The sequence below is a fragment of the Dipodomys spectabilis genome, unplaced genomic scaffold, assembly GCF_019054845.1.
Source record: "Dipodomys spectabilis isolate Male_0828 unplaced genomic scaffold, ASM1905484v1 ptg000327l, whole genome shotgun sequence".
Classification (NCBI taxonomy): Eukaryota; Metazoa; Chordata; class Mammalia; order Rodentia; family Heteromyidae; genus Dipodomys; species Dipodomys spectabilis.
In genome coordinates, this window is record NW_024871004.1 from 2,883,902 (window position 1) to 2,900,793 (window position 16,892).

Below are 16,892 nucleotides of genomic sequence, written 5' to 3' on the forward strand. Positions count from 1 at the left end.
ATTTGTAATGATTACATAAAATTACTCTGGCTTGGTATTTGAATTATAACAAGTGATAGAAATTTTTAAATGATTTCCAAAAGAAAGATCATTTTCTTTAATGGTATCAATTATTTTGTAATTTCAAAACAATTAATAAAATTATTCCAGGTGGTTCGCTCCAACACTAAATTTGTTTTCTTATTCTAGTTTTATGATGTTTATAGAAATTAAAATTCCAAAAATTCCATGGAAGTTGGCATTTAGGAACACCTTCATATATACTAATATTGGAGTCCCTTAAGTAGAATTGTTTTATTTCATTTGTTATTTTCACAAATAAATCAAGATTATTGTGTATTTTGTTTCTTTTCATTGCTATTGGCTGTTATCTTGAGAATACATTTTTTTTTCCTAGCAACGTAGAGAAAAGCAATTGGATTGAGCATGAAACGTATGGCTTTCATAAATTCAGATGCACAGATTTGTGTCTTCTGTCATTTGTTAATGTTTCTTCTAGAAAAGGTTATCAATTACTTATAAGTGAAACATTATTCCTAGGTACTCCAGGTATCACAGACACATTTTGATTGAATTATCTCTGTATAAACTCAAAATGAACACTAATCACATCTTTGTTCTAAAAGCTGTCATTTACAAAGAGTTTTTAGCCAACATCGAAAACATCTTTTTTGATATACTGCATTTTGTGTGAAGAATATTTAACAATACCTTTTTTTTTCTTGTTAACATGTAATTCACATGCAATATATTATCTCCTTTTTATTTTTTTATTTTATTTTATTTTTTATCTTTGTTGCAGTTCTTTTATTTTTATTGTGAGAATATCGTACAGAGGAGTTACAATTACATGGGTAAGATAATGAGTACATTTCTTATCTAGCATTGTTGCCTCCTTGATGTTTCCCCTTCCCATTTCCTTCCCATATCTCCTTTTATTGTATATATTTTAGTGCTTTGGAAGTGAATTGTACCTTCATAGATTTTCCAAGCCTAAATTTAACAAACTTGCATTTCTTCAAATAGAAATTCTGTAAAATTTAGAACAGACATTAAAGTAGATATAAATTCACTTACAGGAATTTATCCAGTGTGTCTTTTTAAAATTTATTTTTGAGGTTTTATTTCCAGGGTCTCACACATACTATTCAACTGCACTGTCAATGAACTACATTTCCTGTCCAAACAAGTATTTTACTTCTACATACCTAGAAGTGTAATGTCTAGATCATATACAATTCTCTTTGACCTTTTGAAGACTTGAAAAGTTGCTTATTGAAATGATTGCAGTATTATACAAATTGATCCGCTATGTGGGGGATATAAATTTCTCCACAAATTCATTACTATATTTTGTGTGGTATTTTTATATTATGGTAATACTATTGAATTTTCTTTTTCTTTTTTCTTATATACTAAAGAGGAATTTAATGCTCCTCCTATTGACTATTAGTTTACATATGTTCTTTAAAGAAATATCCTATTCAGGAAAAATTGTATATAGATTTAGAAGATACAAAAATACTTAAGACTCAGGATCATTGTAGTATTAACATTGTAGCATTAACAAATATGTGCCCTCTCTCTGTTGGATATGTTTTCACTTCTGTTATAGTCTCCTCTGAATTATGAAAGGTTATCAGTTGATATTATTCTGTTTAGTCTTGCTTTTTATAGCCACTAATGCTTTCAATGTCAAATTTTTAGAAAGCTTTACTGATGCAATGTCATTAATGTTTACATTTATTTTTATAAGTTTTCACATCTCACATTTTTGATAATCATTTTTTATTTTAAATTTTGTATAAGGATTGAAATATTAGGCTAAGATCATTTTTTAAATCTAGAGAGGCAATAGTACATCCAATTTTTATTTTTATTTCATAAGCTCATGACATCCTTTTCAAATTCTATTGACAATATTGACAAATCTATTGACAATACAATTTTTTTGACAATTCTGTTACATTCTTCTATGTGTCTGTTCTTATAGAATAGCTATGTTGTCTTCACTACTATGCATGGTAATAAGATTAAAATCTAGAATGAGGGCTCAAGCTACACCATTTTACGAGATTAGTCTGACTGACCTGTATTCCTTGAATTTACACACGAATTTAGTGAGCAGGTGAACCAATATTCTATAGCGACTTCTATATGTTTTTTTAAAATTTAATTTAATTTTATATTTTTGTGAACATACAGTACAGAGGGGTTACAATTACATGGGCAAGATAATGCGTATATTTCTTATCAAGCATTGCAGCCTCCTCCTTTGTTTACTCTTCACATCCCTTCCCAGCCTCCCCCCCCCAAATCTTTCCCCTTACTCCCCCCCGCCCCCTTCACCAACATTGTAAAGCTCGTTTTGGACATTACAACTTGTACTTCTCATTGTTGCAACAGGTCCACCTGTATCCTTAAATGACTTGTTTTTCCCCATCTCCCCCACAAGTTATACTAACATAAAATATAGTGAAAGCAGGGGTTATACTGTGGGGGAGGGACATACAAAGCAACAAAGAGATAATGTTATAAATGCGTTAGAAACAAGTGCGTGAAATAAAAAAGCATTAAAATACATATCTAAGGGTTCATTTTCCTAACATCACATTATCTGACCTTTTCCAGTTGACTCATACATATAATAGATATTGCAAATAAGGGAAACCATGGGACCTATGTTTCTTTGGGCCTGGCTAACTTCACTTAATATAATTTTTCCAAGATTTTCCATTTCCTAACAAATGTGGCAATGTCATTATTTCTGATGGAGGCATAGAATTCCATTGAGTATATATACCACATTTTCTTGATCCATTCATGTACTGAGGGGCATCTGGGTTGGTTCCATATCTTAGCTATGGTAAATAATGCTACAATAAACATAGCTGTGCTGGTAGCTTTAGTGTGGTCTTGTTTGTAAACATTTGGGTAAATGCCCAAAAGTGGGATTGCTGGGTCATAGGGGAGCTCTATGTGAAGTCTTTTCAGGAACCTCCATACTGCTTTCCAAAGTGGTTGAACAAGTTTACATTCCCACCAACAATGAAGTATAGTTCCCTTCTGTCCACCTCCCCTCCAGCATCTGTTGTTGTTAGAGTTCTTGATTATAGCCATTCTAACTGGGGTGAGGTGGTATCTCAATGTTGTTTTGATTTGCATTTCTTTTATGGCTAGGGAGGTTGAGCATTTCTTCTTGTGTCTATTGGCCATCCTTTTTCTTCTTCAGAGAAGTTTCTCTTCAAGTCTTTAGCCCACTTATTTATTGGGCAGTTGTTTCTTTGAGGATTTGTTGTTGAGGGAATTAATTATTTGAGTTCCAAGAATATTTTAGATATGAGACCCTTGTCTGTTGTATGGCTAATGAAGATCTTCTCTCAATCCGTGGGCTTTCTATTGATCTTGCTAGCTATGATCTTTGCCATGCAGAAACTCTGCAACTTCATGCAATCCCATTTGTCCAACCTTTCTTTGATTTGTTGTGCTTCCAGGTCTCTATTCAGAAAATTTCGGCCTGCGCCAAGGAGACCTAGGGTTTCTCCTATTCCATCCTGTAATGTTTTCAGAGTGTCTGCTTTGACTTCGAGGTCTTTGATCCATTTGGAGTTGATTCTGGTGCAGGGTGATATATAAGGATCTAGCTTTAGTTTTCTACAAGCAGTTAACCAATTTTGCCAGCACCATTTACTGAAGAGGCTGTCTTTCTTCCATTCTATTGTTTTAGCTCCCTTATCGAATATTAGATGGCTATAGGTCTGTAGGTTCATTTCTTGATTTTCAATTCTATTCCATTGGTCCTGAGGTATGTTCTTATGCCAGTACCAAGCTGTTTTGATTACTATGGTTTTATAGTAGAGTTTGAAATTTGGTATTGATATTCCTCCAGCAGTGTTCTTTCCATTGAGGAGCGTTTTTGCTATTCGGGGTCTTTTATTGTGCCATATGAATTTTTGGATTGACTCTTCTATTTCCTTGAAGAATGAGGTTGGAATTTTGATAGGTATTGCATTGAATTTGTAGATAGCCTTGGGAAGTATTGCCATTTTCACGATGTTAATCTTTCCAATCCAGGAGCATGGAAGGTTTTGCTATTTTCTAAGTTCTGTTTTGATTTCCTTTTTCAAGATTTTAAAGTTTTCATCATAGAGGTCCTTCTCTTCTTTGGTTAAGTTAATTCCTAGGTATTTTATTTTTTGTGGGGCTATTACAAATGGAGTTGCTTTCCTAATTTCAGTCACACTTTCCTCATTTTTGGCATACAGAAAAGCCATTGATTTTTGAGGGTTAATTTTCTATATATTTGATAGTCAGTCATATTTTTCACATTTTGAAAACACAATACGCCAAATATATATAAGTAAAAATCGATGGAGGGGATTACAATGTTCCTTCCATAAGAAATGTACTCATTATCATACTTATTTCATTGTAACTCCTCTGCACATTACTTTTACAATAAAATTAAATTGAAATTAAAAATAAACGAAATAACATAACAATTAAGAATTCATTGAAGCCATTGGTAAAATACTTTGTAAATAACTGGCCTATGTACCCAGAGAATATGATTTGATGATATTATTTAAATGCTTCAACTTCAGAAAAGAAGAAAAAAAATTAAAAACTGTTACAAAGTAAAGTAATAAATCAGAATATCTTACTAATTATAATAATCATAAGGTGAATTTACAGTAGTATTCAAATATGTAAGAAATGGGGCAATTTGCCATTTGTTTACACTTAATAAGAGAGAAAGAATTTTCTAGGTGTTTTTAAAAATATCTTAAATTTAGTGAGGAATCTATTCTGTCACATCATATGAAAATCAGATAAAGATACCATTAGAGCAACGAACAGATTGTATTAACTTTTTGGATGTTAATATATGTACTTATTTTGGTTGTGGGAAATTGTGGGGATTTCAACTTGAGGTATTGTTCTTGCTAGGCTGGCGTCATATCAGTGGTTAATTTTAGTATAGGGGTTCCCTTTTGACAAGAACATGCACCTGATCTGTCCTTTTAGCCTTCCCATCATCAATGACATCAGAGTTCACACCAACTTGTCTAGCTTCATACCTTGGCTGGCCTGGATTCTTCAGTCCTTCCAATCTTAGCCTCCAGATAGTGCAAGATGGTGGAACTGATCCAATGAACCCAGCTATAGATTGAGAAGAAGCCCACTAAACTTTTGGCGTTGGTTCTGTTCTCAAGCCTCCTACATAGTTAAGAGTAGAGATTGGAGCCCCTGGTGCCAAGCAGTAGCAGTTTTTTTTTAAAGCAATTAGATATCTATATGAGTTAGGCTTGTGAATACCTCAGGGAAAAAATAAAACTGCAGTGAAGCATAGAGGACAGGAAGAATTTTAACTAGTTATTCAGAGGCTAAATAACCTTAGCTGGCTACTTGGGATGATGAGACCTGAAGACCACTCTTCAAAGCCAGTCCAATCTTGAAAATACATGCGATTACATCCAAAAAACCAGAAGTGGAGCAATGGTTCAACTGATAGACAACTAGCCTTGGGCACAGAAGCTTAGAGATAGGGCCCAGGCACTATCAACCCTCAGGTGTGACGGTTTTTTTTTTCTTTCTTGAGATTGTTTCTAACATATTTATAAGATGATTTTTTGTTGCTTTGTATGTCTCTCCCCCTGCTTTCATTGTATTTGATGTTCATATAACTTGTGGAGGGGAAAAACAAACCGTTCAATAGGGATACAGGTGGGCCCAATGCAACAATGAGATGTACAAGCCATAATGCTGCAAAACGAACTTTACAACTTTGGCTGGGCAGGGCGGAGGTGAGGAAGAGATGGGAATGGATGCGAAGAGGAAACAAAGGAGGAGGCTACAATGCCTGATAAAAATTTACTCATTACTTTGCCCATGTAATTGTAATCCCTCTGTACGGTATTTTCACAATAAAAAATTAAAATAAATAAATAAAAATGTATTGAAAGAATATGGGCTCAGTGTGGTTTTAGCTTACTGAGAAATGTAAGGTGCAGTGCATTTTTGAGGAATTACAGAAAGTTGTGATGGAGATAGAGGGAGCAATATTATTATTCTGGAAAACTGGCTAGAGGATTGCTGCCAGAAAGATAGTGATGAATTCTTCCAAAATGTTACAGTAAAATCACTTTCAAATCCATGTTCACTGCTGCACTATTCACCATAGCCAAGTTATGGAAATAGCCCAGATGCCTTTTGGTGGAGGGATGGTTGGAAAAAGTGTGGCACATATACAAAATTGGATTGCACCCATCCATTATGAAGACTGTTACATTATTTGCAAAAAAGGGATAGATCTAAAAATACGTTAAGTAAACTAAGTCAGATCCAAACACACAAAACCCATGTTCTGTCGGTATTTGGAAGCTAGAACTTTATGCAATTTTACACAACAGTATTAACCAAAGCATGCTATTTGCAGAGGAGTAGTTAAAAGGTGTAATTTCTTATAAAATTTAACTTTTAATCCAACACAATGAATACCAGGAAATTATCACTTGGAGGATGTGAGGGGAAGTCATAGGGAAGCAATAAAGAGCATTATGGAAGAAGAGGGTGAGGGCATATTATTCAATGTAGATAGTATGAAATTAGAACAAAATTAAAGTGGGGTGAGGTTTGGAAGGGTGTGGGAAAGTTATGTAAAGATTGGACTTAAAAACTGATTTGTTGAATGGAAATTCCTTTGTACAACTACTTAAGATAATAAAATTAAAATGAAAAACAATAGAGACATCTGATCTTAAACTGTGTTCTCTTAAACCATGAGTCAATATAATAGTTTCCTCCTCAGAAATGTTCTTTGAGCTATTTCCCTCCTAATGACAGAAACTTGACCAATTCAATTAATATCACTACATCACATTGCATATCATACAGAGACACAATATAAAAATTACAATAAAAACGTTAGAATTCATCACATGATAAAAAACAGGTAGAATGTATCAACTTCTATTGATTGTTTTCCCACGTACTTTACCTATGGTATCTAATTTAATCCTCACAATAATCCCATAATGAGGAACTACATCCATTGGTATTTCTCAGATGATGATATTGAAGTCTTCAGAGTTGGAATTACTAGTACAACATTGCACGCATGGTAATGTTAGCCTGTGGCCCATCTCCCACTGTATCAAATAACTTCATTCTATTTTATGACTACAATACCAACACTTAGTCTACTAATTCTAGGAAAATTTCCCAGAATTATTGTGTAAACTCTAAGAATATTTCATTTTTTCTTCGTTAGAAAATAGGTATCAGTAATATGAAAACTCCAAGTTCATAATCACTTTATTCTTCCCTGCTGAAAGGAATTGCTAAACTATAACGTTCTTTATTTCTAGCTCAAAATAGTAGAAATAATATTTTATCCCATGACTCAACACTGCAATGCCTGGGGACCCCATCTCTATTACCCCATCTCTATTTAACACAGTCTTACTGAAAGAATGACCTGCCCAATTCTTGATGGAAACAGACTGCAGTTCTTATGGACCAATCATTTCCACATTGTAGCTCACCTAAGTTGTTTACCACTATAAGTATTTTGATTGCATTTTATACCCAACATTTTGCGAGAAATGTTACTTTATGTACTTAATGTACTTTAAAATTCTATTAAAGCAAGACTGATATAAAAAATGGCCCCAGATAAATATTTTACCTTTCATATACCCAAAAATGAATCCGACCTATTATTAACGTTAGCAACCAGAGGTTAAAAATCATAGACACCAAGACCTAAGCATGAATTAAAGACTCCGCAACTTGTGAATGCAATTGTTTTAAAAAGACATCCATACAACTGCATTTTTTAAAATTTCTTATGATACTGAATAATTAATTATAAAGTTTTAACGCTTGAAAATAACACATTTTCTGGGGGGTAAAGTACAGAACACAAGATTAATCCTAATCATTTTTAAAAATCTTTATTTATACTACAAATCAATCATAACTACAAAGATTCTAAAATTAACTGAATTACAGATACAAAGGAAATAATTTAACTGCATCATCTACATTCAAAGGACTGTTTCAGTAGAGAACAAAGTTATAATAATAATTAGCTTGCCAAATTCATTACAGTCTTTTATTCTATTACATTTAGTTTCATAAAAACTGGATTTTCTTTTTTTTGGGGGGGGGTCGGTCTTTTATCCCTCCCCCACAGTATACCCCCTGCTTTCACTGTATTTGATGTCGGTATAATTTTTGGAGGGGAAGGGGAAAAACAAATCGTTTAAATAGGGATACAAGTGGACCCATTTCAACAATGAGATGTACAAGTCGTTATGTCGAAAACGAACTTTACAACTTTGGTGTGGGGGGTGCGGGAAGGATTGGGTGGGGGACCGGGGGAGGATGGGAAGGGATGGGAAGGGGAAACAAAGGAGGAGGCTACGATGCTTGATAAGAAATGTACTCATTATATTGTCCATGTAATTGTAACCCCTCTGTACAGTATTTTCACAATAAAAAAAACTGGATTTTCTTAAAATGATGCATTAAAAAGCCTATATACCAACTTACATTTTCAGATCATAACAATATATATTTCAGAAATGTGTTTATCTCTATAGTCAATGAAATGAAATAATACTAAAATGTTCAAAGTCTTTTTAGAAATTACAAGACTTCCTCTGGGATGTTATTTATATTGGAAAAGATATTCCAAAAGCCTTATTTGTTAAAGTTGCGATAGTTACTCCCACAAAGGAGCCATTAGTGAAGATAACTTTGCATGTACAAAATATATTTGTCTTATAGGTAAAAGTATTTCACTTGGATTTATTAGGAAAAATTTACGTAAACACTTTTAAGGAAAGAGAATATCATTTTCAGTTGTGACTACTGTCTGTCTTAGCATTTTGAGTTTCATGTTACTCTGGACTTGATTGAAATATTTTTAAAGAGAATTATTTGAGATACTCACAGTATCAAAACTGCCACCCAATATTGATAAAATTTCACTTGAAAGAAAATTATGTATTACTATTAGTAAAATTTCTATAGTGTCATTATGACTTTTATATAAACCAGTGACTATAAATTAAGTGAAATTAAAATATTTTTCAAGTTCAAAAAAAGAAGTAAAACGACTTCAAATACATTCACAACCTGGAGATGACACATGCTTTTTGTTTGTTTGTTTGTTTGTTTTTGAAAGGAATATCTAACAAGCATATACACAAGGCTGATTGTAAGTCACTAAGATGGGATATTCAAACATAATAAATATGGGGCTGATTATCTCTTAGTGACAATAGATATGATCTTATTAAGTAAGTTATTTTCAACAGAAATCAACCTTGAATTTCACAGAAATAACGAGAGAATAATATCTGTTTGGTCAAGTCAGTCAAACTCACTCCATGAGTATATCTTAAAAGTATAACCAATTTAAGAGGTCAAATACATACTTTGTACTGACAGTCATCTTACAACAATAATTTACTACCTAATTATGTCTGTATCTTCTTATTTAACATCTAATAAGAGCTGAAAGCAGTCTTTTTTATCTAACTTAATGTTGTAAATGCTTTGATTATGATGATGTTTTTATTTGACAAATATTGTGTACAGAAGTGTGGTTCCACTGAAATGATATGACAGAACACTGATAAATAAAAACATTGGAACATAGTTATCTTTCTTCAGCTTCACCCTGTCCACATTGGCAAGCAACAATGGAACAGCATATGCACACATATACACATACCACGTGTGTACACATGTACACTCACAAATTCATGCATGCTAAATTCAGGTTTTATTGTACAAAAAGTTCAAATAAAATATCACTGATTAGTACAAATGATAATTTGCCTTATTACAAAATAAACAATCCAGTAACCATGGGTGTTACATTTTACCTGCCTCTCCACATGTGAATACTTAATTTATTTTTAATTAATTAATTCACTAATTAATTAATTCATTTGTTTGGTGCTAATACTAGCACTTGAACTCAGGGCCTGCTTCTGTCCTTGAATTTCTTTTTTTTTGTTTTAGTTTCCTCAAGGCTAGCATTGTACTGCTTGTAACACAGCTCCATTTCTAGTTTTTGCTGGTTACTTTTAAATCAGAATCTAATGGACTTTTTTTTTTTTTGCTTGGTCTGGTTTCAAACCACAATCCTCAGATTTCCTCTTTCTGATACAGCTTGTATTAAATATATGGACCACTGGTGTGGCTTCTACTTTTTCCTCTATACTTATCTAATGCACATACTTAGTTAGCAATTTAAAACAGAGTATAGAAGCAAGATGTTCAGAGATATTGTCCAGTCAGAAATAAAAGTTTGGAATTTAAATTTTTCTTAAGACCATACATAACAAAATACCATGATATAGTATAAAAGAACTCACTATTGAACATATGAGCTTTAAGAGCTTTCTATTTATTGTTACCCAACATTAGAAAAAATTTATAATGCTGTAGTAAAATAGAAGTCCTTTGTATGACTACTTAAATTCTTTGTTTGTTTAAAGACTCTTGTTTTCATCTAAAACTATAGGCCTATCTAATGTCTTCATGTGACTTTGATGATTGAAGTTGCTTAATGAGAAGTTGAAATGTATTCGTAGTCCTTTGCTATCAATTAAATCTCACCTTTTCTTCTTGGAGTATATAATGATCGAAACAATAATTCAGAATCAGCACGCAATAGTTAAGATTCACGCTTCCAGTGCAAGTGGATCACCAGTAAAGAAACCTCAATACCATTTTCCACAAAGTTTTGTCACAGATACAATTGGCCTGCCTTTTCTAGCTGCTTTCCTAGTCTAGACCTATTCCTTCATTCGACATAAAAGTGTGATTCAAATTATCTATTATTAGAATTATCAAGGATTTAGAATCTTGCCTGTAATTTGGTCAAAGCTATGTGTCTTTGTGTAGGCTACTAAAAATGTATTTACTAACTTCAAGTAAATACGTAAATTCTATTTACATCTTTTTTAAAATAAAATTGTTTGCTCTATAACTTGATCAGAGGCATGGATTTTGTGGCTAGCTAGGTCATTGCACATCTCTGTGTCTCTTCCTCTCTCTCTTTCATGGTTCTCATAGATAATATGATTGCTCCATAATTATCATAATTTAATTTTCTTTAACATTTTTGGTTTCATCATTTCACTTTCTGCTCTGCCATTTCTCAAACCATTTAAATAGAAGACATTATTTCATATTTTATCATTCCTAGAATAAGCTGCACATGAAGACACCACTGGTCCTCATTTTCAGTCTGTACCTTTGAATACAAAGGAACATCTTTCCTCTGCTCTCTCTACTGTCCAGTTAGAATAATTTAGATTAGTAAAAATGGAAAAAGAGAAAATAAATCATGGTTAAAATAAAACAGATGCAGAAAATTCACCGGATTTTTCTGACCAGTTCAACCAACTTGAACTATTGTAAAAACATGGACACCTCATTCTCACTGGTACTCAACGTGTCTGGTTCGACAATTCTGATGAAGACGAGGAACAAGATGAAAAAGTGAGGAATGGTATCAATTGCATGAAAAAATTGGAAAAGGATCCAAGCAAATTTCTTCTTTGGGCTGCTGAAAATAATCTACTTACTACAGAGCAGAGAACACTTTCCAAAAAGGCCACTCATGTGAATACTAGGGATGACGATGAGCATACCCCTCTTCATCGGGAAGCCTACAATGTACATTTACACATTGTCCGTGAGTTGGTGGCACAAGCGGCAGATATTCCTACAGTAAGTGTGGATGGCTGGACACCCATGCACAGTGCTTTTAAGTGGAATAATACCAGAGAGTCTTCTTTATGACTTCATCATGATGCAGATAAGAATGCCCAAGCAAAAAGCCTCTTGATTCCTTTGCATTTGCTGCTGGGAACAGAGATACCAAAGATACTCTGGATCTCCTTCTCTTGAACCATTATATAAAACCAGGTCTGAAGAACAACTTGGAAGAAATGGCATTTGATATTGTCAAAAGACTAAGTATGTATCACTACCTTTTTCAAGTTGTGGAAGGCTATACAAATTGTTCTCCTAAGTCGTAATGGTTTGCTTAAGTTTCTGAAATTTAAAAAATGCCAGCTCATCCTTTGTGTCCATACAAAATATTTTCACAATACAAAGTAATAACAATAACTTACTGTAAAAATTCATGGGTTCCATGGTACTCTTCCACGGGAATTGCCTGATTTTGATGCCAAAATATATTCAAGAGTTGTTTGTATATATCTATAATGATTTCTACAGAGTTTGTGATTTTTTTTAATCAGAAATATTTTTAACTTATCTGTTGAAATAAGTAGTACAGAAACTAAAGATATTTCTGGTGCTTGTCTGAAAAAAGTATATTTTAAAATATTCTATATTCTATATATTCTATATAATATTCTATATTCTATATAATACTTTGAATTCTACATCATTTTATAATATAGGTACATTAATAAATGTGTCCTTTCAGATTGCATTCAATATTGAAGCAGTTTAAAATTCCCTTTTTTCCCTAGGTCCTTATAGTATTTTATTTCTTTGAGATAAAATGAAAATGTTGTCTAATTTTAAATGTTTTGTAAAGGTTATGCTATGTGAAGACCTTTCTAAGGTGAAGATTTAATACAGTGATGTCAAACTAACATTAAATTCTATGATTTATGTGTATTGTTACTTGTAGTTTTGTAATCAACTTTTTACTTACTGTTTTTCTTTTCTTGCATCTGAAGAATAAAAAATATGGAATATTTCACAAATTTTCATATCATCCTCGTGCAAGTGCCATGTTAATCTCTGTATTGTAATTTGGGTATATATGCTGCTGAAGCATGTAGTATCCTCTAAATTTAAGTAGTTAATTATGCAACCTTTATACAGGCTTATATCATTGGGTGCATATTTGTAACAAGAAATATTATTGTTCCTAACAATGCTATTGAACTTATTTCCCTAAATTTCTACTTATAGTTGAAAAAATCATATGGTTTGGTCGATTGCTCACATTTGCAATTTTTTGTCAATGACTAATTTAATTCTTTTTCATTTTAGATTTGATCATACTTTGAAGCATTTCTAGCTAGGTTCAAAGGTGATGGCTTTTTCAAGTACTTATTTATACAACTGAGTTAGATTTGTGGAGCTAATGGATTCAAAGTAATCCTTGCTTAAGAGCTACTTCTAAAGTTCTTAAGCTTAAATTTTCCCAAATGAGGTCTTACTGGCACAAATGTGTATCTACCCTTTACCCTTCTTCCATTTAGGAACAGACTAACCATTACATCTTACCCTGACAGCATAGATTGTCTTACTCGAACAAAACTAATATTAGTTACAAAGAATCATAGAGAGATGAAAACTTCAGACAGAAATGTTCAGACTAGAAGGTATTTTATCAAAATATAATTGTTTATTATACCTACCATTTCAAAAGTAGCTAACGCAAAGAAGGTGGAAAATTTGTCCCTTTGCATGATTACCTAATGTCCTGGAGGAACTTACACGACTCCCTTTCTATCACCAAATATTTTCATATTTGCAGGAGAAGTCCATATGTTTCTCCTGGTTATTAGGCCTTAAATTGGTAATGTTTTAATCACAGTGCTTCTTCTTGCCTCTAGGCTATAAATCTACAAATGACAAAGCTATAGGTCTAACTCTACCAAACACTGAGGTAGAGATAAGGGAATAATACTTTAAAACAGAGTTGCTTTTGACACCATAACCACATTAGAACAATGCAAAACATGTGCCCTTTTTTATTATATTATATATAGTTCTATATTTTATATTTGTATGTGCTGATTAGAATATAAAAAGTGTCAATGCAATGTCTTTAGTGTAAACTTGTACTACCTTCTGTGTTCTTGGTTTACTGAATTCACATGTAAAAAATACAATGTTATTTTCCTCTAATCTATTAGGGATTTACTCTGCTGCCTTTTTTTTTGTTTTAACTCCGTGGTCCCAAACTGTTTTTTCCCATATTTCTGAAGCATTCCTACTCATTATACCCAAAGTTTGCTGATATGATCTCTAAAAGATATTATACTTCTGCAGGTCCCTTGGGTCTTCGGATCCCTGGTCCCAGTTACATGCATCATCAGATAACAGGGGCAAGTCTTCTCATCTAGGCCCATGCAACATGCCAAATGAAAGTAATTGAACAGCCATCTCGATTTCTCATTTCTTATAATATTTCAGGGCCCTAATTCCTTGAGATGCAGGAATTAGCAGTAAGCAATTGTGAAATGCAAGGCAACTTAAAATGAGAACACAAAATCGGAGAGAAAGTACTGTAATTCAAACTTTCAATTTACAGATGACCAGCCCATGTGAGTGAATGAGATAACAAAGTGTCACAAGAGTATTTTTAATAACCCTCCCCTAATGATTAATGAAAGACTTCAGTCCAGTATAAGTGGTTAAAAAAATAGTTCCTGGAAGGATAGATCCATAATTGGTCTACTGAGTCCAGGAAAACTTTATTTAGAGGTCAAAAGTAATTCAGAAAAACATTAATTGAGAAGATTTTCAGTGCTTCAAAACACTGGTACTTCAGTAAAAATTGCTTCTGTGGTATAAAAATGTTGTCATTCTCAAACCAATGATAACCTACATTTAATCTCCTAAAAGTGTATTGCTTTTCAAATAAACTTTTTAAAATCACATTCGCAAAATAACATTTGACATGTAGATGATACTTAGTGACATTACAAGTTTTTCAAGTGTAGAGAGCAGGTTACAATAGACTTGATTTATTTACTCAGCACTACTAACAAACAGGTTCAACCATTCATTAAATTGTAGAAATCGTATCACAAACCATTTGTGTTGTTCAGTAGGTGCTTCACAGAAATGTGTTAAATAGATCAGTATCCCATATTTCAAACCCAAACTTTAGCTAATAAATTCCATCATTTAATAAGGTACATTTTAAAAAGTCACAGATAGTTGCGTTTTTTATGTTTTCCCTATATGTCTAACATATAAAAATATGACTTAATGTATTGAATATGGGAACTCATCAGGGATGTGACAAACACAAAATCTGCCTTCTATTTTTATTTATTCCTCTATAGTAGTAACTTTTAGTTTTCTTCTTTTTCCAAAACTTATGGGTAGTAGAAATTTTATCTCAGGTGAAAGTAAATAATCACAAATATTGTACAAAGCCATTTATAAAAATTTGTAGTTAGGGATACATTCTAAGCCATTCTTAAACTTTCTTGTTAACTAAAGATGAATCGTCCAAATGGATGAGAATTAAATCATGTTTAGGTGCTTTACATCTCCTGTCTTCAAATTGTTATTGCAGATGAATGAGTTATTTAAATATAAGCTGACACCAGTTCAAGTATATACAGGATTGAAACTCCGTGTTTTGTATATAAACCTTTCAGAGTATTAACAGACAGTTTCGCAGAATGACTATCAGGAAGTTGAAACCAGAGAGGAATAATAGTAAAGACATAGAATGAATGAAAAATGGAGCAAGGGACAAATAAAATTAGAATACTCAATGTACACATATGATAAAGGAAGTGATAAATCTGAAATAAATCTTGGAGAAGGAGTTGGTTGAGAATGATAGAAGAAGTGACTCTGATCCAGGAGCAATGAACAATTAAGTGGACATATTTAATTGTAACACACTTGCACAATCTTTTGAAATTCATATAAATAACACAAAAAAACAAAAACACACAAAAATCACAACCAAACAGCAATCTCTAGAGAGTATGAATATGACATCTCAAATTTTAAGCAGTTAATGAAAAGCAGTCTTGGGAAAAGCAAACTAAGCTGTCCAAAAAGGGCTGTTAGGGGTAGGGGAGAATTTTGAACAGATTTAAATAGACTGTCTAAGGATATAAATCACTGACATCTGCTGCAAATATTATCTTTCTTCTGTGAGTTCTCTTTGTCTTAAATGGATTCTCCAGTCCTGAGACACATTTGATAGCTTGTGAAGATAGAAAGGAAGAAACAAGATCAAGAACCCATTATTCCAATGGAGAGAAAACAATCCTCAATGTTTCCTCTCATTTCTCTTTATACTCTTTCTTCATAATTTTAAGCCAATTGATTTTGAATTACATTTTTCCTTCTTTGTTATGACAAAGTAATTGGTCAAAATAATTCACTAAATATCATTGGCCATTTTTTCTGTCATGCTATTTACATGTCCAAGCAAGTCTATTAAACATCCCCCTTGCATTCGGGTGCCACAAAAACCCAACATCTATGTTAATGAGGACAAATTCTAATGTAATACTTTGTCTCCAAAAAAAACCGGTCCAAGAAGCTGTGATCACAAATATTTGGCTATACATTTTTTTCTTTTACCTTGAAAGTCTTCTTGTGTCTAAAGTGCCTACAAAAATAAGTACTCCACCGCTTTTTGGTTCAATCACTTCTACCCTCAAAGACATATTTTGTAACAAGATCCTTAGAGGAAACCAAAGAATACTCCACTTTTTATCTTCTCTCTTAAACCTCTCCTTAGATACCATATCAGGAACAGTGAAGTTATTCTTTGCAAAATTAATTCAATAGACTCTCTTTCTCTTGGTTTTGCATTTGCTCAACAAGATGTATGGAGGAGAATAGAGTTAAATCATCCATACCTTGATGACAGTCTGTTACAAAGGACAATGCTTCTATGTCCTACTTCTATGCCCTCCTCTTAGCTCTTGCGTGATTTCCAACTAATCACAGCTTCTTGACTTCAAGTGTAGTGAAGCTGAAGTACTATAAGTCCTCCCCCACTGCTCCATCTTCATGGTTTCTCATTTAAAACTCTTTCAAGTTGCCTCATTTGGATGTGAAATTTATTTTCATGTTTTCTTTCAATCTGTTCTACATCGTAGTGGGCC

The 16,892-nt window shown here is 32.8% G+C and overlaps 2 pseudogenes; one reads left to right on the forward strand and one right to left on the reverse strand.

The window, feature by feature from the left end:
* Positions 1–11,352: 11,352 nt before the first annotated feature.
* On the forward strand, positions 11,353–12,071 carry LOC122128249 (annotated as a pseudogene).
* Positions 12,072–12,750: 679 nt separating this feature from the next.
* LOC122128274 lies at positions 12,751–12,847 on the reverse strand (annotated as a pseudogene).
* Between the last annotated feature and the right edge of the window lie 4,045 nt (positions 12,848–16,892).